The sequence below is a fragment of the Sus scrofa genome, chromosome 13 (assembly GCF_000003025.6).
Source record: "Sus scrofa isolate TJ Tabasco breed Duroc chromosome 13, Sscrofa11.1, whole genome shotgun sequence".
Classification (NCBI taxonomy): domain Eukaryota; kingdom Metazoa; phylum Chordata; class Mammalia; order Artiodactyla; family Suidae; genus Sus; species Sus scrofa.
In genome coordinates this window covers 180,289,441-180,310,972 of record NC_010455.5, presented here as the reverse complement: position 1 = coordinate 180,310,972, position 21,532 = coordinate 180,289,441, and the positions used below count along the sequence as shown (strand labels likewise).

Genomic DNA, 21,532 nt, shown 5'->3' with positions numbered 1-21,532 from the left:
TAGGGAGGTGTATGAAATCCATTTGCCAGATTTTGAATGATCCACTAGATAGTTTAAAATGTTTGTGTATAGTATGAACAGGCTCCTTGGGGTTGTACTTCAGACAAAAGGGACAAGTGAGGCAGGCACTTTCTGTAGCCTTGTTACTGTTTCCCCACCAATATTAACATATGAATGTTATAATTTTGCCCATAGGCCAATGGTTTAATGCACATCAGTGGTGAGAAGTGGAAATTTTAGAGGCTCTGGTAGAACTGGGTTGTTATTTGGTCCAAACCAGACTTTTTTTTTAATCAAATCAATAACTGTTGAATTTCTAATCTTGCGTTTCCTTTCCTGAAGCCAATCTTTGGAACTCTATGGCCAGTTTTTCTAAATTATCATTTGGGGAAAAATCCCTTTGGACCATGACAGAGCTTTGGTAGCTATTGGTCCCTTTAGGGCAAGTATTTCTTACAGAAATGTCAGGAAGGTGATTTCCCTTAAATCCAAAAGCCAAGTTTAGATGCCCTGGAATCTTAATAATAGCTAAACAACATGTAAAATATTGTATCCAATAACTCCTGAACATAGGAGCCATCTTTAGTTTTATTTCTCCTGGAAGCAAGAAACCCATGTTGCTTTCACAACATTCTAAACTCATGAGTGACTCTGAAGTATGTCTACTATCTATCTATCCATCTATCTAGGCAGTTCTGTCCTTGGCTAAAGTACAATCCCGTGTGGAAGTGTAGAATTCAGCTTGTTGGGCCAAAGTTGGCCATATGTAAAGATGCTGTCTTGAAAACATCAAAAAGAGTTGTAAGAGCATACCCAGAACAATATATGCCATTGTCACCTTTTAAGTAAGAACCATCTGTGAACCATGAGAAGTCAGCATTACTCAAAAAATTTTTCTGTATGTCATCATGAGGAGTCAGGTGGCAGTCCATCAGCATTAAGCAGTTATGAGGACTTTGTTGGTGACAGAGGGGAGCAGTGTAGAAGGGTTAATGTTATTAGAACTTAAAAGAATTATGTGAGAAACAGTTAACAAAAGGACTTCATGGGAGTTGAGGTGGCGGACCAAGAAATGTTGAGGGTGATGAGAACTCAGGAGATCTACTGCATAAGGTACAACAATGGAATAAGAGGATCCTGTAATGATTTTCTCAGTGGCCTTAACTAAAAAGATAGTGCTGTAATGGCTATAAGGCAACAGAGTGTATCCCCATGCCACATGGCCCAATATTTGGTTATAACACCCTGTGGATTGATGGTGCTCCCCATGGTTTTGGGTGAGTAGGCTAATGACATTCCCTTTCTTTTCATATACAAACAGGAAAAAAGGGAATTTGATAACTGGGATGTGTGAGGACAGCTAAGTTCATCAAACTCTCCTTTAAAGCCTTTAAGTCTATGTCATCCTGTCCTTCCCATAAAATTTGATCTAGATCGTTATTGCTTAGTAAAACATAAAGAAGTATGTCCATAAGAGAGAAATTTGGAAGCCGATTTCGTCAGTAACCAACTAGCTTGAGAAAACCTCAAGCTGGCACTGAGGTTTGGGTTTTGGGAAACTCGGGACACCACAAAGTCTATCTGGATCAAAATAGCCCTTATTCTAATATCAGATACTCCAAATAGCAAAGCTGGGTTTAGGTAAATTGCAATTTTTCCTTGGTGATTTATGTTCCTTTGAGGCTAAAAGCCTTAGCAAATGGATGCTCTCATCCTATAAGGAGGCTTGAAGAGGTGAGCAAAGAAGTAAATTATTCACAAAGTTCAACAAAGCAGAACTTCTAAGGAACTTTATATCATCCAGATCAGCCTTGTGGATTTGGGAGAAACACCAAGGACTATAAGGAAAACCCTGAAGCATTACAGTCCAAGTAATTTGTTTTTCTTCTCAAAGGAAGGCAAAAAAGGTATTGGCTAAACTTTATCAACTGGAATACTAAAGAATGCACTGCATAAAGCAATTGCAGGAAAGAATATGCTTCCAGGGGAATGGATGTTTTGAACAATAATAAGGTGTTGAGGGATAACAATGCTGTTTATTTCTCAGAGGTCCTGAACAAACCTCCGCCCTCAGCCCTTTGGTTTTCTCACTGGTAGATGGGAGTATTACAGGGGCTAGTATAAGACAAAACGAGGCTTTGAGCCCTATAATCTTCTACTATGGGCTTTTGGCCTTGAAGGGCTTCTTTATTTATAGGGTATTGATTAATTCTGGGAAGAGGTTTTGAGGGATCTATTTAAGTCTTGATGGGAAGTGCACTGTGAATTTTATCAATATCAGTTGGATATTTTGCCCATAAGGAGGGTGGTAGCTGATTCAACAGAGACAAATGATCAGTATTTCCAGAATCAGGTCCTGTACTGTGAGAAAAGATGTCAAAGTGTCTTTTCATTCACCTAGCAGGTTGCTTTGATGGCTACTTTCAATTCTAGAATTATTTCCCTCTTTTGGAGGAAAGAAATTTCAGCATGAGAAGTCTTGGCTTAAGAAATGGGTAGCAGCAGAGGAACTAAGGAGAAGTGGGTGTCTGTCTCTCAAAGAGCCTAAACAAAAGGGAATATTTTCAGAGACAGGAACCTCCTGAGGCTCATTAGAAATTCCCACTAGAAGTTCTCGTCGTGGCACAGCGGAAACGAATCCGACTAGGAACCATGATCTTGTGGGTTTGATCCTTGGCCTTGCTAGTGGGTTAAGGATCTGGTGTTGCTGTGACCTGTGGTGTAGTTTGCCAGTTTGCAGACATGGTCGGATCGGGCATTGCAGTGGCTATTGTGTAGGCTGGCAGCTGTAGCTCTGATTAGACCCTTGGCCTGGGAATCTCCATATGCTGCTGCGGGTGTGGCCCTGAAAAAGACAAAAGACGAAAAAAAATAAAAATATAAATTCCCAATATTTGAACTGCATTACTACTCTGAGGCAGGCAGGCACTCAGAGCAGTGGGGTTGAGCACTGAGAGTGTGGCTCCGATGTTAAGTAGGACTGAAAGAGATTCATCTCCAGTCTGGAGAAAGGTTGCTTCAAGCTGACTAAGAGGGGTGATTGGGAAGAGCCCCTGTAGTTCCTCAGAGATTCACCATTGAGAATTGGGTTTCCATATAGGCCACCAAAATATCGACCTAAAACAAATGCATTGCTGGATATTTCTGCAGCAAAGTTTATTCAGGATCAGCAGAGAGTTGCAATTTGGAATATGCAACCATGGCAAGCATGCTAAAGTTTCATATGGCAAGGGAAAGAGAACACTTTTCCAGAGAGAAAAAGGAAGTCAGGAGGATGGTAGTAAACAAAGAGTCCATAGCTTTTCATTGGCCTAGTCTTTGCCAGGAAAGAAGGGTTTTTTCCTTTGGGCTCTGCTATCTTCGCAGGGCATGAGAGCTCCCCCTGCTGGCCTCCCTATTCTATTTAATTGGGGCTTCTGTTTATTAATTTTTATGTGTATGTTAAACACACTTTTAATTTACAGTATTTTCAACTTATAATAGGTTTATTGGAATGTGAATTTAAATTGAGAAAGATCTATAATTTAGTCCTTACAACAAACCAATGAGACTGATACTATTATTAGACCAATTTTACAGACAGGAAACCAAGGTCATACAACTATTAAGTGACTGAGTCAGAGCTCCATCCTGGCGATTGAGCAAATGGAGCCCATGACTGTATCTGGTATACTGTCCTGCCTCTCAAATAGTTACTTAGTAGCTCAAAATGATCCTCTCTTATAATTTATTATTTGTATTTGTATTAAATATCATTAGCTGAAACTTTATAAAGACATCTTGTTCTAATATATTTTATTTTATTTTATTTACCCAATACATTTTTTTTTCCTGCTGTACAGCATGGTGACCCAGTTACACATACATATACACATTCTTTTTTCTCACATTATCATGCTCCCAGTGCTATACAGCAGGATCTCATTGCTAACCCATTCCAAAGGCAATAGTCTGCATGCATTAACCCCAAGCTCCCCATCCATCTCACTCCCTCCCCCTCCCCCTCAGCAACCACAAAAAGACATCTAATCCCTGTTTTAAGAAAAATTTTAGCTGGTGGATTATCTATAGATTGGATTTATAAAATAATTTAAATAACTTTTAAAAGCACTGAAATTGATAATTCATAATTTTTGTTTGTTTATTTGTCTTTTTAGAGTTGTACCCATGGCATATAGAGATTCCCAGGCTAGGGGTCGAATCAGAGCTATGGGCGCTGGCCTATGCCACAGCCACAGCGATGCCAGATCCAGCCACATCTGCAGCCTACACCACAGCTCACAGCAATGCTGGATCCTTAACCCACTGAGCAAGGCCAAGGATTGAACCTGCATCCTCATGGATGCTAGTCAGATTCGTTTCCACTGAGCTATGATGGGAACTCTCAGTAATTCCTAATGTATATTGTCCTCCTTGGAGTGGTTACCTTAGGTGGTCTTATATTTACTGCAGACATGCTATCATTGCTCAAAATATTTTTACATTCCCTTTTTGAATTGTCTTGGAAAACAGGGCATTTTTTGAAGTCTATAATGGCATAAACTGAATCTTTTAAATGTGGATTTGAATGTTGTAAATAAGTAAAGACCAAGTTAACCAAAATAAGGTATAAATCCAAACAAGAATGAATGTTTTTGTTTGTTTCGTTTTGCTTTTTATAGGGCCACATATATAGCATATGGAAGTTTCCAGGCTAGGGGTCAAATTGGAGCTACAGCTGATGGCCTACACCACAGCCACAGCAATGCAGAATCTGAGCCATATCTGTGACCTACAGCAGAGCTCTTGGCAATGTCAGAGACTTAACCCACTCATTGAGGCCAGGGACCATATCCACATCATCATGGATACTAGTTGGGCTTGCTACTGCTGAGCCACAGTGGAAACTTCCAAATAAGAATGAATTTTTCTTGTGACTTAAACTGATGCTTATTCCAGGTCTAAAATATTTAGAGAAAGGGGCAATGACAATTTCGTAGTTTGTAACTTACCAAGGTGACTACAACCTTCAAGGAGCATCTTTTGATAATATGCATTCTGATATGCTTTATTAAAGCAGACAATAATAGGTCTGTGTTTAATATCTTGCTTTAACTCATAAGTGGCTTGGATGTTCCTGAATGAATAATAAAATCATTGTTTGAATGATCCATAGTGAACTTAACAGCAGGAAGGGTTAATCACTGTTTTTTATACTATTTAGCATAAAACAGAGATTTTTCTGCAACTTGACTTCATTTGTGAATATCATATACATTTCTCTGTCAAACTCTATTACAAAGGAATTCAATTTCTTCTTTCTAGTTGAAATATGCAAACTCCTAGCCTCTTCTTAAATAACTGATAAGTAAATTGGAAAGCATATTCTGAGCTATATCCTTTCTTGTCGCTTGGTATGATAATGTAGGTGGAGCCTTCTAAAACTGTTTATACACTAGGAAAGTGTTCCATTTATTCATTATTCTGGGCTAAAATGAAATAAAATATTTTAATAATATTTTCATGGAACTAGTGTTAGCCAAAGAAATCAAAGCTATGATTTAGATAAAGGTAGTATTTCAGTGTAATTTCTAAGCGTCCCATCTAGCAATGTTTGATATAGACCAGTAGTTCTCAGCTAAGAACAGTTCCTTAACCCTGGGGACATTTGGCAATGTTTGGAGTTCTGTTTTATGTGACACCTGAGGGGAGTGCTACTAGCATTCAGGGGGTAGAGGCCAGGGATATTGCCAAACATCCTACAGTGGACAATATAGCCAACCCAAAATGTCAATAGTGCCAAAGTTAAGTAACCTTGAAGTAGGCAAACTGCTAATGAAGACAATAATTAGAGTTAAGTTAAAAAGATTATATAAGGGAAGAAGGTATGAAAAAAGTATATATATATATATATATATATATATATATATATATATATGAGACTTGGTCATATATGATATACATATATGACTGGGTCACTATGCTGTACAGCAGAAATTGTCACAACACTGGAAATCAATTATACTTTAATAAAAAAATGTAAAATAAAAGATTACATGAGAATATAGACACAATAGGAAGGCAAGTAGATAATTTTTAAAATAAGTTTTTAGAATATCAAATGTAGTATCACAGACTGCTTATCTCTTCAACATTCAAGATTCAGTTAGGACACAAAGAGAATGAGTAGTTTTAAACCACCTACTGTGGTAAGTTTAATGGTGGTATTCCAAAAAATATGTCCACCTGGATCCTGCAGCTATGACATTATTTGGAAAATGAAGCTTTGTAGATGTAATTCAATCTAGAATCCTGACATGAGATCATTCTGAATCATCTGGGTTACCCCCAAATTCAATGACATGCCAAAGGGGTCAAAGCACAGAGGAGAAATCCCCATGAAGACAAGGGTGGAAAATGGAATTATGCATCCACAAACCAAGGAAGCCTTGGAGTCACCAGAAGCTGGGAGAGGCAAGGAAGGATTCTCCCCTAGAGTCTTTTGAAGGAGCATGGCCCTGTTGACACCGTGGATTTCAGACTTTAGCCTCCAAAACTGTGAAGGAATTTAAAAAAAGAAGACTTAATGGATACACAAGGTCTAGGATAATTGAAGAGATCATAGTGGACCTATCAGAACTATTTAACTCTACCAATAGAATGGCCAAAAGGACTGTTAAGCCAAGGCAATCAATCAATGCCACTACCAGACATTAAGTGCAGCAGAACTTAACTGGTCATGAAAGATGAGCTCTACATGGACCCATGTTCAAAAACCAAGACCAGAACCAATATACACTTAAAAAGTCAAGGCCAGAGAGGTGAAGTTTGTTAGGACATTTACCCAATGGTCTTCATTTCAACTTGAATGTGAAGAACACAGCATAGTATGTGGCATACCCAGCCAGAAATAAGCCCTATTGCAAGAGATTAAAGATTACCTTTTACTTGTTTTCCTCTTTTTATAACATCAGAATCATGCGTCTAGTATGAAGAGCCTTTTAAATTGAGGATTCATTCATTCGGCAAATAGATGTCTATCCATGGAACTCCAGTATGGGTTCTTTAACTCAGGACTTTATGAAGAAGACATATGGGTTTGCTAATAGTGACTGATCCAAAGATTAACGGTGAGAGTCATATTGAGTTGACCATGCCTTTTTGGACATGAGAAACTCTTTACAATTATGGGCATTGAAATTGGCACTCTCTTTTCCTGTTGGACAATTATCTTTAACCAGCATGACTGAAAGAATAGTACTTTCTCCCACCATTCTTTGCCTTACAAAGTCAGTCTTGAGATATGTGCTTTCTTCTTAAAAGACCTTATTATTAATCTAACTTACTCATCAGACATCCTTATTCCAAATGCAATTTTTGAGTATGTGTCACTTTACTTGATTTATACTGAGGATTTGTTTTTCTTCACTATTTCTTAGAGACTTTGGGTGGGGCTGTGAGGTGAATACTCAGTGCTTTACATACTTAATTTGGTAGCTGTTTCATTAGCATTCTTGTCTCTGGAGTCATGTGGAAAGGGTGCTTTAAATATCCTTTTGTGGGAAAGTTACTCCTTGCTCAGAAAGTGAGTAGCAAAGAGATTCACCGTGAGTCTAAATCTTGGGTGCCATGATGCTTCCTGTTCAACAAAATTAATTGTCTCCTGGGAATCAACTTACCAGCCTTCAGAGTAAGTTCTGATTTGGGCAGAAGCAGTAGAGTTTAGTCTCTTCACAACTAGCAGTTATCATGTGGGACACAAACACATTATCCTGTCTTTGGGAGGATAAAGGGTTCTGCATTAGGAATTCCTCATTAAATTGATGGAAATGTTAGAAATATGTTCCATAAGTTTTACTTTTTAAAAGCTCATCAGCCCACATATTTAAAAAATCAAAACAGTTTTCTAAACCTTTCCTATAGTTATGGACCCTTACAACTTTACCAGCTCTTATAGTGAAGCATCTTAGGTTTGCTGCCTATGAAGTATTTCCCTTTCATTAGCTGAAAGTAGTCCCTATTAAATTATCCAGGGGTTAATCATTTATATACCACCTTTTCCCTCTTCCTCACCTTGCCTGCTTTGGACTTACTCTCTGTTTTTTTCATCACCACCCTCAAGGAGTAGAAAAGGAAAAAAGCTGAAAGACAAACCAGTATTTTACCAGCGATTTTTTAACTTTAAATATGTGAAGACAGAATCAAATTTAATGGCTAAAGTAGAAAGCTATCTCTGGCTTGATTTACCCATGCTAGCCCTGTTGCTCATTAGTGCTGACACTTGAGTTGATTGTAGTGAAAATGTCCTAATGTGCGGTTTAATTTTGAATAGCTGCCTCTTGGAGTTAAGGGATGCTGCTGGCAAGCCCTGGGTGCGCTTGTGGGCAGGCTGGGAAAACTATTTCCCGAAAATGCGAAAATGAGGTGGTGAGAAAGCAACACTGTTGCCCCACTTTAAGTGTTCTTTCCAATTTGCTAAAATGTGCTTTGAAATCATTTGCAAAACAAAAATGACACATACTGAGCCATACTATTCTTGTCAGAAACCTCTGCCATGAAATCTACTGTGCAACAACTCATAAATTTCCTTCTGGTTAAATAGCCATAGTTTTAACACAAAGATTAATCCAACTCATTAAGAAGCGAGAGAGATGATTGGATTCCATTTACAAATGCTAATTAGAAAAGAGTACAGTATTCAGATGTTACTTGGTCCTTCAGTGCTGCTTTGAGAGAAGGTCTTTAAAAGAATAGTTTACAAAGAAATTAGAGCTTTGATAAGTGTTATGGATTCATTAATTTGCAACGATGTATGTGCAACATGCTGCCACATAAAGAATCACCTATAGAGGTCCATCATTTCTTCTTCAGAACATGATACATGATTTCCTTCTACAGTTAAGAGATCACAGACAGTGCTTCGCTGTATAGTGAGGCTCCGGGAGGCCGTGTCCTATCTCCCCAGCCCACTGCCCTTAATTAACAGAAATAGCCATGCCTCAGAGTAAATGAAGGGTTCCACTGAAGAGAACTTTCAAAATTACTATTTATTCTTTTAAGTCCAAATGTTAAGATGTTAACCATTTCAATATCGTTATTGCAGGAAAGAATTATACTCCACAGTGCTCTCTGCAGCCATAATTCTAACTGCATCCTGGACATGTAGTAGACATGATAATAATCAGCAATTGAAACAGGCTGCCATATGGACCTGCCCCCCGCAAGAGACTGAGGTGTGGAGAGCTGCATGTCTAAATACCCACAGAAGCACTATGCATCTTGTCTGGAGCCATTTACACAGCAAGCACTGACTGAGCATTTATCATACTAGACATACAGCTAATTACTAGAACTATAAGCCTGCAAAGACATTAAGCCTGCCCTCAAAATACATACCATCTACTGGGAGAGAGTGACAATTGAAGATGTGACTTCTAATTTCCATTTAACAAGTATTCCTAACAGAAGCAAAAATAGAGTCTTCCTGGGAGGGTCAAGAGATAATTCTGTACTTTTTATTTTATTGAAAACATATAAGTTGCTCTTTCTGATTATAAACATACAGGGGGAAGTTTATAAAATATGAAGAAGTGTCAAGAAGAAAATAAAACCCCTTGTAAGCTCATTATTGAGTGTTAACTGCTAATGACTCATAGATATATTTTCTTCTGAATTGTTCTGAAGAGTGTTTACATAATTTTCTTTTTCTCCTAGTTGTCTTTTATGCAGCTGACCTCTAGTCTACCCACCCACCTGTCCTGCCCACCTTGTCATTTCCTCAACTTTATCTCTATTGGTTGAGAACTCAGACAACCAAACCTGTTCAGGTGGTGCCTAAAAGAAGAGTAAATTACACCGAGGGCAGGTTTAAGGGCCTCTTCTCAGAGAAAAGAGCACGAGCTTTTGCACATGGTTTCTATTTTGGATCCTCAGAGGCCTTTTTTCCCCTTCGCTTCCTGGGTTTCAGCTGTGTTCCTGGTACTTGAGGTTATTGGATAGATGACCTCTCCATAAGCGAGCCGCTTTCTTCTAAATGTAGTTCCTGACTTTCAGAAACTAATGAGAATTTGGCAATGCCTGGCTATCAATAGCTTGTCACTATTAAGCAGTGAGCAAAAATGGCCTCAATTTTAAGCCTCTACTTCAGCCCAAGAGAAGCCTGACAATCTGGGCATAAGAGACATGTGGCAGTTGGAACCTAGCGCTAATATATTTGCCCTCATCTAGGGTTGCCAGGTAAATTATAGGGCCCCCAGTTAAATTTGAATTTAAGTAAACAGTGGGTAATTTTTTAGTATAAGTGTGTCCCAATGTCCCATGCAATAATTGGGACACACACACACACCGTTTATCTGAAATTCAAATCTAACTGGGTGTCTTGCACTTTTATTTGCTATGACTGGCAATTCTCCTTTCATCCTCTTCAGGTACCCTTTTCCCACAGTTCCTTCCTTTTTTTCTTACCCAAAAGGCTTCCCAGAAAGACTCAGTTGAGTTGACTTCACTTTCTACTTGGTTATATTTCAAGTAGTTTAAACATACAGTTTAAATGTATTTGTTGATGAAACAAAATACAGAGCCCCATTCGAAAACAACTAAATTGGGGTCAAAGAATGTGTGAATGTGTGTGTATGTGTGTGTATGTATAATCACTGAAGTTTTAAGAGAAAAATTATTTTCCATTTTAAGCGCATAATGTAAATTTTAAAGATTTGAACAGAAAGTTTTGGAAGTTTCCAATAAAAGTTGAGTATCAAAATTGTAGAGCAAAATATCTAAGTTTTTTTCTTTTCAATGACTTTTTAGAGATTCTAAAACCACAGTCGAGGGATTGAGCCTATTAATTCCTTTAAAGCTAGTGCTAACACTAAGCCAAGTGCCTTGAGATGACTGATCTACTTTTCTTCCTGTTGATGGCAATGATGATGATGCTTTTTAGAAATTTTTTTTTTAGAATTAGTGAATTGGGGGTGTTTTCTTATTTAATGTTTAAAATTCTGAGTTATTCTCTTATTTTAAGGCCAAAACCAGCATGGATTCTAGAGTTCATCCTGGATTAGAATTCTACCTTTGACCCTTACTTATTGGGACCGAAGAAATCACTTCAATGCTTTGAGCTTCTGCCCTGGTATCTGAATAGGTGGATAGCAATATCTGAACAAGGGGATAAGGTTTATGAAGATGAAATGAGGTAATGTATATGAAAGTATCTGGTCTTACACAGTAGGTTCCCAGTAAATGTCACTCAGTATTTAATTTTTTGGGGGGATATAATTGCTGTTAGTCACTAAGATATTTGTCAATTAGAGGGGTGTACTTTTCTGCATCTTTCAAGTCCTCCTTCCCTCTTTCCCCTTTCTTCTACATATCATGAGACATGTAAAATTATTTTGTAGTTCCTAACCTTATAATGTCCCTTTCACTTCTTGCCAAATGCTAAAGCCACATACAGAGAATGGTTTTCTCTTCTGCTTCTAATCAATGAAATTACCTGACAGCGAATAAGACAGAGGTCTTGCATCCAGGGCACTGACATTTTGTCTGTCTTCATCTTTCCTCTGAAAAACATGTATGTACTAATTTTTTCCACTCTTGATAAAAGAAAAGTATGATGGCTTCTTACTACCTAGAGAAGAATCCAGCCAACTCTACAAAGATTTCACATAAGGTTTTACTTAAAGATACAATGAATAGATCTACAGCCTTCCTGGCTCATCTAATATCTCCTTCTCTAGTGCAATGTAGGGACCACTAGGGCATAGTTTTCAGTGAGCCACAGCACCCAACACTGAAGTTCTTACCAGTGTTTCTCTTCAATTTGAGTTAGTCTCAAACAATGAACCTGCATGTTAAGAAGTACCTTGTGCATTTTGCTTCATGTTGCTTTTAAAATAATAGTACTCTGATGGTTTATATTAGGCATCATTTCACTCATATTTTTGACAACTCCTCTGAATAGGAACTGGGAGAAGGAAAGATAGACTTAAATCCGTCCACCAGGAGAGTTCGGCCATTTCTAATGGGGTCGGTGTGGGAGGGAAGAATCTTGGAAAGTAAAAGAAAGTGAAGGTGAGGTATGGTGTAGTTCAGCCCTCTGGAGCCAGCAATAGGGCCCTGGAGGTGGGGGAAGGGGATGTGGCTAGTGGATGTGGCGGTAGTTTGCCAGCTAATTATGTGAAGTGGACCAAACAACCCTAATTCACATGTTAATTGAATAACCCATCACAATAAAGTGTTAGAACTCAGGCAGCCTTATTCTAGGACCTCAGGCTGAATACACCAGAGAAGGAACATTTTTAACCCTCATTTTGCAGAGTTTTGTCTTTGAATCACATTCTGAGCATGGCTGATTTTCCAAAGGGAAGAAATGCAACAGCAGTTCCAATTTCACTGACATCAGGAATGCAAGATTTCCCACTTAGCATAGGTGGGAAGGAGGCCGATTGCTGGGAGCAGAGTCTCAGCCTGGAAGTGGTCTTGGTAATTTGTGCCTGGAATTGTGGGATCCTGGTTCTCTAGCTATGTGGAGGTGAATGAGCATGCTGGGGTGCAAAGTGCTCTAACCCTTGAGGTATGAGCAAAATTGTTATAGAAGCCTTGGTTAAATCTATAGAATGGGCATCTTTTTTTTTACTACTTAATGACCCTCTGCTTTCAGTCCTAGAGCCATAGATCCAATATCACTGACATCGTATAGAGAGATTTTCCTGGTGGCCATGACAGCAGTGGTCATGGAAACAGTATTTTAACCTTAAAGTATTTCCTACATGGATCCAAGGACCAAACACTGAAAAGTCTTGGCTTTCTAACCATGGCAACAAGCAGCAAATTCTAGCAAGTGTCCCTGGAGATGTCAAACATATTGGAGGAGGGAAACTTTACAGAGAACTTACTTCCTACAGTTAAGCAGAAGAGTAGTTTAGGAAAATAAATGGAGAATATTAATACCATTGAAGAATATCTCCTTATATATTGATGGATGGAGTCCACAATACGTGAGTTATATTTGAATTTATATTCCCACATGTTTATTTATTGATGTCTCAAAGAAACATTATTGCACATCTAGTAGGTATTAAATACTGTGATGTGCTCTGGGGACACATTAGAAACAAGATAGACATGGCTCCTAACTTCCCTTGATGAAATTTGTAGTCTAGTTCTTATATATATCCAAGGAAACTTTACTGTTTTAAAATAATCTTTCCATTAATTTAAGGCATTGAAATCCAAAGACTAAAATATAAAGCTTGCAAGTCTATGTAATAATGAGTCACAGATACGAACCACATTTAGTGTGTAGAAATACTGATGGTTGCTATTGACTTCTCAAATATGGTAGTGAAGAGGTGCGTTTTCTTTTCTAGTGTTGTCTGTAAAATGAAATGCTCAGCCTCTAGATTCAATCTCACAACTTTAGCATCCAGGAATCAAAGGGACACCTGGCCATCCATCCAAATGAACAAAATCCACCTCAGCAATCAAATGAATATCAGATAAATAACCAAATCATCCTCTCAACCAAAATGGTGATGTTAGATATTTCCAATTCAGGAAAGATGGGTCAAATAAATTTCCAACCCCAGACTCTCATAAATAAAAAATCAGTATTCCAGGTGATGATAAATACGTTTGCTTAGAGCACTACCTACAATCTGAAATATAGCTTAGTCATTTGGATCCTCCTTAATGGCATTATGTACATGTCAACATCTGCCATGATAGGCATTAATGATTAGTCAAATAAAATAAATGGTTAGTTGCACTTATGATGTGTTAGATTTTACCGGGCAGCAAGAATTTATTCATCCCTTCAAATGGAGAAATAGAATTAATATATGGTATGGTTCAGACTCTCAAAAAATTGTAATCTTGTTAGGAAGATAAAATTAAAACACATATAAAAGAGGTGAGCAAGGGTAAAAAGTAAAAATAAAGAGTGAATTTAAAATACAAAAACACGTAATAAAATACCAAAGTATGGCAAGTGCTAAGGAGAATCAGGTAAAATCACTGAAAGCAGTGATAGCTCAAGAATGTTTCACTGCCTAGATTGCATTTATGCTGAAATTTGAGCAAACGGCAAGTATTTCATAGGAACAAATAGATTTAGGAAATTGCAGGTGGGGTAAACAGTTTAAGAAGTAGTGTGAACTTGCTGTGTTTCTGGATCAATAAATAGACTGGTCTAACTAGAATGAAAGATGAGATAAGATCACTAGGAAGAGTGGGTGGGTGTTTTAGGGAGGACCTGAAAGCCTAGCAGACATTTTTAAAGTTTATTTCATTGAAGTGTAGTTGATTTACAATGTGTTAATTTCTACTGTACAGCAAAGTGATTCGGTTATACATATATTTACATCTTTTTTCATATTCTTTTCTTTATAGTTTAATCACAGGATATTGAGTATGATTCCCTGTATTACTGAGTAGGACCTTATTCTTTATCCATCCCATTTGTAATAGTTTGCATCTGTTAACCCCCAACTCTCAGTCCCTCCCTTTCCCACCTCTCCTTTTTGGCAACCACAAGTCTGTTCTCAATGTCTGTGAATATGTTTCTGTTTTATAGATATAGTCATGTGTGTCATATTTTAGATCCACACATAAGTGAAATCATATGGTATTTGCCTTTCTCTTTCTGACTTACTTCACTTGATATGATAATCTCTATGTCTATCCACGTTGCTGCAAATGGCATTATTTCATTCTTTGTTATGGCTGAGTAGTAATCCATTGTGTATATGTACCACATATTCTTTATCCATTCCTCCGTCAATGGACTTTTAGGCTGTTTCATGACTTGGCTATTGCAAAGAGTGCTAAGCAGACACGTTTTAACATGGATAGTGAATAGTAAGCCAGAGTAGATTTTGGTGCAGAGGGAGCACATGCTGTAATCAATGGTTAGAAAAATTAATACGATAATTGTTTGGGGTTTAAGGTGAGAAAGACAAGTCAGAGAAAATAGTATCCATGGACACAAGTCAATAGTGAGTCATTATTCCATATATAAAAAGTTGGGATTATCTGTAAATAGTGATAATTGGCATGAATGGATACAAGTGGCGATTAGAGAAGAGTAAATAAAGGAACAATTTAGGTATTGAGCAGGACTAGGGAGAGTAATGAGTTTTGGAAATCTGAGTTAGATGGAGACAACAGAAGATGAAATGTCTGCTATTTGGAAGTTCCTGAGTAACACATGCTTTACATTGAGGGAACTCTTGGAAATCCTGTTAATAGTTGGAGGGCTTTAAAAAATTATTAGTAGGGCTCTGACTCTCAATGACCTTTACCACCCTGGTGAAATATACACATCATGGAACAATGTTTAGAGAAAAGAGGAATATTGAGGTCAATGTAAAACCCTATATCCACAAACAGGTCATTATCTGAGATCATTCTAGATCAAAATGTGAACAATGCATCATGGTCAAATTAGTATGCAAAATAAAGCATCAGCATGGAGTGAATTTATGTGATTATATCATGAATAATTCATTAGCACAGGCAATGCAATTAGCTTCTTATAATATAATGATATAACTATGCATTCATGTACAGTAAGCCTGACCCAAACAGTCATGTAATACTAAGCAGTTTGAAAGTTGAAGAAAGCCCTAAATGTCTCAAATCCAAAGGACACAATGAAATTTGCTGCTAATGAGACAAAAAAAGTACTAAGTATCAGAACAAATTCATGACTAAAATTGGTAAAAAAAAAAAGGCATGTTTTTTTAATATGAGCATTTTATCAGACATCAAACAAAAATTACCTTTGTCAGCATAATTTCAAATTGATGTGTCTGATAAATATACATCAACATATTTTTAAAGTTATTATATAGAGAGCATGTAGTTAACAGTTGAACAATCAGCTATTCTGAATACCTAGCATTTTAACTTTAGAAAAACATTTCTCAAACTTCCAAGAAGATAGAAATCCAGGGATTGAACAGACACAAGATCATTAGTGCTTAGGTTGGATCAATAAGTAACTGGCATCTGGAGTTTGCTTTAAAAGAACCATTACTTTGAAGAATAAAAGTTCAATTCACTTTAAAATTCTACGTTAGTCATTTTTCGTAATGAAATTATCTCTCCCAGACTTTCGTTTTGTTGGTTTAGACTGAGGTTGCCCCTTATATATACTCCATGTGAGTTTCCTTGGAACTTAGTTTGTCCACTCTTCCTTAGGAGTCCCCATGCTCTCATGCATAGGAATACAGCAGAGTAAAATATCTGAACATAGCTTCAGGTTTCTTCTGGTTGGTTTTCCTTCAACATTAATTATGTACAACAGTAAAATATGTAAGTTGAGGATGGTAAAACAGAAATCTCATTTTTACAAGGTACACCGAAAGTAATCAAAAATTCGTATCACCATTTTTGTTGTTATCATGTTAGTGAAACTTTCTATGGTGGGGACCTGGAAAGGAGCAATATTGCAGTGAGCTTTGAGGGACAACAGATGTATGTAAAGTCATACATCTCCAGCAATATTCAAGTTCACATTGAATTTTTCATCATAGTAGTTTCAGTTACTCATTAGATCTCAAAGCTAAAATAACCAGTGGTATATCATTATCCATCTCTTGCACATTCTGTTATAATATATATAGCAGTGAAATAATATCTGTCTCAGTTAATTTTAATTACTATAACAAAAATACCACAGATTGGATGGCTTAAACCACAAACTTGTTTTTAACAGTTCTGGAGGCTGAGAATCCAAGATCAAGGTGCAAGCAGATTCAGTGTCTGGCGAGGACTAACTTCCTTGCTCATAGACAGCAGTCTTCTACATCCTCACGTGGCAGAGAAAGTAAGCTAGCTTTCTGGCCTATTATAAGGGGACTAATCCCATTCATGAGGACTCTACCGTCATGACCTAATTATCTCCAGGAGGCCCTACCTTCAAATCTCATCATCATGTTGTGGGCTAGGATTTCAACATACAAATTTTTTTGAGGGGGTGAAATTATTCAGTTCATAAAAACATCTATTGAGTCAGAACTATGTGAAAAGAAAATCATGGACTTGGAGAATAGACTTGTTGCTGGGGGGAGGGGGAGGGAGTGGGATGGATTGGGAGCTTGGGGTTAGTGGATGCAAACTGTTGCTTTTGGAATGGATTAACAATGAGATCCTGTTGTGTAGCAGTGAGAACTATGTCTAGTTACATATGATGGAGCATGATAAAGGGAGAAAAAACTATGTATACATGTATGTGTAACTGGGTACCCACGCTGTACAGTGAAAAAAAAAATGTGTTGGGGAAATAACAATAAAAAAAAAAAAGAACTATGTGACAGGTCCCATTATCTATGTTTGTAAATATAATCCCGTTTAATTCTCATGGAATCTTTGAACAGGGGTGCTCATTTCTTACAATATAGTAGAGAAAATATCTTGTAAAACCCATCTATTGAGAAACATTTAAGTTGCTGAAGAAAATATAAACACATGCGAAAACACATGCACATTCACTCACATTACTGAGTTGGCAAGAAAAGCTAAACTAAGCCGAAGTACCAATCCAGAACAAAGAGTGCTGACTGACCTACAGGTGATTTCCAGAACCATCTGAGCTGGAATTTTGATATTACTAGGTTACATGAGCTTGTACGAGACAAAACATGAAGATCCTAAAGACAGAGTCTTGGATCAGAACTTCACATAAAGCCAGAACTCCAAAAAATCCTCAGTGAAATGGTTAGCTAGAAACAAAATAAAACAAAACAAAACTCTGTCTTATAAAAGTTGTCTGGCAGGAAAATTAACTCTGTACTTTGTCTTGGTGAAGGGGAAAAAATAGAATAAAATAAAAACAAACCTAAACTAATAAACAAATTCAATCAAGTTGCAGGATACAAGATCAGCATGCAAAAACAATGAACAGTCTGCAAATAAAATTTAAAAAATTTACAATACCATCAAAAATAACAAAATATTTAGGAATAAATCTAATCAAGATGTACTATACTTGCACACTAAAAACTGCAAAATATTGCTGAAAGAAATGAAGGAAGATGTAAGTAAATGTAAAGATATCCAGTATTTATGAATTGGAAGTTAATATTGATAAGATGGCAATACTACCCAAATGACATATAGATCAAATGCAGTCCTTATCAATATCCCAATGACATTTTTTGCAGAAATGGAAAAACTGATCCTAAAATGCAAATAAAACTGCAAGAGGCCTTGATTAACCAAAACAATATTGAGAAAGAAGAACAAAGTTAGTTTGTACACTTGATGTCAAAGCTTACTATAAAGCTACAAAATAGTGTGGTGGTGGCACAAGAACAGACATAACCCAATGGACAAAATTAAGTCAGAAATAAACACATACACTTGTGGACAATTAATTTGGTGCCAGAACCACTCAATGGGGAAAGAACAAAAATGACAAAGTCAACAACAAAATGACAAACAACCGAGTTAAAAAATGGGTAAATTATTGAAGAAATACAAAGGCCAAAAGGATAGGAAAAGATGATCAACATCATTAATTATTAATGAAACATAAATCAAAACCCCAAGAAGATATCACTTCACATTCACTAGATTAATTATTAAAAAATAAAAGGAAAAAAGAAGAAGTAGAGTTGGCAAGGATAGAGAAATTAGAACACTCATACTTTGCACATGGGGATTGAAAATGGTACAGCCACTATGGAAAACCATTTTTTGATTCTCCAAAAAGTTAAACATAGATTTGCTATATGAAAAATAATTCACCTCCTAGGCATATGCCCCAAAGAACTGAAAACAGATATTCAAGCAAGAGCTTGTACTTGCACCTGAATGTTTATAGTGGCACTATTAGAAAGGTAAAAGCAACCCAAATGTCCATCAGGGGGTGAAAGGAAAAACATATTTTAATCTGCACACATGATAGAATTCAGCCATAAAATATTGTAAAGTATTGATTAATGAATCTAAAAAATGTACTAAATAAAAGAAGCCAGACCCCAAACATCATGTACTGATGATTCCATTTGTATAACATATGTGGAAGAGTTAAATCTATACATGCAGAAAGCAAGTTAATAATTTCTACAGGATGGGGAGAAGGCATAATGGGAAATGATTTGCTTGATGGTATGGGGCTTCCTTTTGGGGTGCTGAAAATGTTTTGGAACTAGATAGAGGTGATGGTTGCACAATGTTATAAATGTACTAAAAACCACTGAATGCACCCAATAAAATACATTTTACATTATGTGAATTAACCTCCAAAAAGAAATATTAAACAAACAAACAAAAAAATCACTCCTGGGAATTCATAAGCACAAACCAGGCCCAATAAAGGCTTGTTTTCTGACATTTACATCATATCCTTGTTGGTAGTGCCTGCTGAAGGATGGCATAAGGAAACGCAAATATTTTCTGGAGGTATACACTCTCAATAGAGGAACAGACAGAGTTTCATCAAGCCTGTACACACAACAATGAAAACAATACCAAAAAAAATACAACAGTAAATAAAACACCAAGACAAAAAACAAAAAACAAACAAACAAAAACACACAAAAAAACCCAGAGTGGAATCAAATTCATAAAAACTTCAGATATTGAAATTATTGAGTTTACAATAAAAAGATGAACAATGCTCAATATATTTAAACAAAAGAAAAAGAAGTCTTCCAACATGTTATTGAAGACTAAGAGACTTCAAAATTGATCAGAGATAAAAAGTACTTCTTTAAATAAAAACCATAGTTATTGAAACTGAAAACTCGGTGTAAAGTTTTAACAGCATAGCAGACATGGTTGGAGAAGGAATTTACAATAGCAAAATAGAGCAAAAGAAATGACTCAAAATACAACATGGTTAAAGATTTGGAAAACATGAAATGAAAGTTAAGGGACATTAGGGCAAAATTAAAAGGCCATGCTTGCACCTGGTCAGAATTTTACAGAAGAATATAGAGAATGGAGAAAATTCAGTAAAGATAGAAATAATGCCTGGAAATTTTCCAGTACTGATGACAGACTTGAACACAGATTCAGGCAAACTCACTGAAACTTATTAGATAGCAACATTAAAGTATATACCCGTGAAATCAAAGCTCACCAAAAAACACAGAGCACAGCCAAAATATCTACAGAGAAATGACTCAACCACAATAGGAACCAAAAGATGATGAAAAAAATCTTCCAAGTGCAAGAAAATAGCTATCAAGGAATTATATTCTCAGTGAAACTAGTTGAAATAAAGATATTATCAGACATACAAACACCGCGCTTTTAGCAACAATCCCTCGTGATGGGTGTTCTAAAGGATGTATTTCATAAAAAGTAAAATATACTAGAAGGAAAATATATGTGATTTTTTAAACCAAATAATGTAAAAATTGGTGTACTCATTGTTCTAACAGAAAACTGGGGTTCAGAATATTTCCCAAGATCTATAATCCACAAGTGAGAGAGTCACTCTTAATATTCTGATCTGTGTCATTCGAAGCCTGTATTCTGTAGCACTATGTATTTAATCCATGCCCCAGCTGTATTAGTCTTCTCAAACTGCCATAACAAAATACCATAGACTGGGTGTCATAAAAGAACAGAACTATATTTTCTCAGTTTTGGAGGCTAGGAAGTTCAAGGTGCTGGCTGATTCAGTTTCTTGTGAGAGCTCTCTTCTTGCTTGTAGATAGCCACTTTCACACTGTGTCCTCAAATGGAAGACAGAAAATTTTCTTTCCCTCTCTCTCCCTTTATAAGACCACAGACCTATCAGATTAGAGTCCCATCCTTATGACCTCATTTAATCTTAATTATTTCTTAAAGATCCTATTTGGATACAGTCATAGTGGGGGTTGGGACTTCAACATATGAATGGGGGGTGGGGATACAATTCAGTCCATAGCACCAGTCTCTCGAATAGTAGTTTTGTCTAAATTCCTTAAAGTTATTTCTAGATCCTATGACGAACCCCACTCTATTCCCTAAATCTTTAAAGGGCAAGTTTGGTGCTAGTTACTCACCTCAGTACAAATAAATTTTCCACCCATCTTCTCTCTGCTCTATGCCTCAGGAGGTTAACCTCTGCAGCAGCTATATTTGCTGGGAGATTATTGATTGATTTCAGATCACAGGATGCATTGGCGAAAGATCAAAAGACTGGATTCCCTGCTCCTCCCATGTTTTAGCGCTGCTGCTGTGTCCCTCCAAAACTACAACTCCGATTGGGCAGTCCTTCCTCCGTGGTTGTAGTTGTCATTGGGTTCTGGGAACACCATTTCTTCTCCAATTTCTTCAGCCTAAGAAATAGAAATGTTGCTAATCTCTGGGTGACTCACTAGCTTTTATTTTGTTTCCGAAACCCTGCCTGCAACTTTGTAGAGTCTTATCATGGATGTCTCTTCATTTAAGTCCTATGCAGAGTGAATTCTATATCTTGCTATCCCTAGGAGCTGAAGACTGCTTAAAGATTGTTTTTAACTTAAAGGTCAGGTAATATGGGACTTACATGTCCATCCATTTTTGTATTTGGATTAAAAAGTATGTGCATAGACATCCATTGCATTTAGAAGGG

The 21,532-nt window shown here is 36.9% G+C and overlaps 1 long non-coding RNA gene across 3 annotated transcripts in view; it reads right to left on the bottom strand.

Annotated features, from left to right (window-relative positions):
- Window positions 1-21,136, bottom strand: part of LOC106505836 — a 131,602-nt gene extending 110,466 nt beyond the window's left edge. The window contains exon 1 of one of the 3 annotated variants that reach the window (XR_001300636.2): window positions 20,982-21,136. This is a non-coding gene — a long non-coding RNA (uncharacterized LOC106505836). The remainder of the gene's footprint in view (window positions 1-20,981) is intronic. The other 2 variants (XR_002338006.1, XR_001300637.2) reach the window with 2 other exon arrangements.